This window comes from Mastomys coucha, chromosome X, assembly GCF_008632895.1.
Source record: "Mastomys coucha isolate ucsf_1 chromosome X, UCSF_Mcou_1, whole genome shotgun sequence".
Lineage (NCBI taxonomy): Eukaryota > Metazoa > Chordata > Mammalia > Rodentia > Muridae > Mastomys > Mastomys coucha.
In genome coordinates, this window is record NC_045030.1 from 71,113,716 (window position 1) to 71,114,541 (window position 826).

The following is an 826-nucleotide window of genomic DNA, read 5'->3' on the forward strand; positions in this document are numbered from 1 at the left end:
CTACATATGCAGCTGGAGCCATGAGTCCCACCATGTGTACTCTTTGATTGGTAGTTTAGTCCCTGGGAGGTCTGAGGGTACTAGTTAGTTCATATTGTTGTTCCTCCTATGGGGCTGTAAACCCCTTCAGCTCCTTGGGTCCTGTCTCTAGCTCCTTCATTGGGGACCCTGTGCTCAGTCCAGAGCAGTGAGGCTGTGAGTTCAGAGGCTGTGAGCCTCTACTTCTGTATTAGTCAGGTACTGTCAGAGCCTTTCAGGAGTCAGCTATATCAGACTCCTGTCAGCCAGCAATTGTTGACATCCATAATAGTGTCTGGGTTTAGTGATTGTATACGTGAAGGATCCCCAGGTGGGGCAGTCTCTGGATTGTCCTTCCTTCAGTCTCTGCTCCACACTTTGTCTCTGCAAGTCCTTCCATGGGTATTTTGTTCTTCCTTCTATGAAGGATCGAAGTATCCACACTTATTATCCAGATTTCTTCTTGAGTTTCTTGTGGTTTGTGGATTGTACCTTGGATGTTCCGAGCTTCTGGGCTAATATCCACTTATCAGTGAGTGCATGCCATGTGTGTTCTTTTGTGATTAGTTTACCTCACTCAGGATGATATTATCCAGATCCACACATTTATCTAAGAATTTCATAAATTCATTGTTTTAAATAACTGAGTAGTACTCCATTGTGTAGATGTACCACAATTTCTGTATCCACTCCTCTGTTGAGGGACATCTGGGTTGTTTCTACTTTTTGGATATTATAACTAAGGCTGCTATGAACATGGTGGAGCATGTGTCCTTATTACATGTTGGAGCATCTACTGGGTATATGC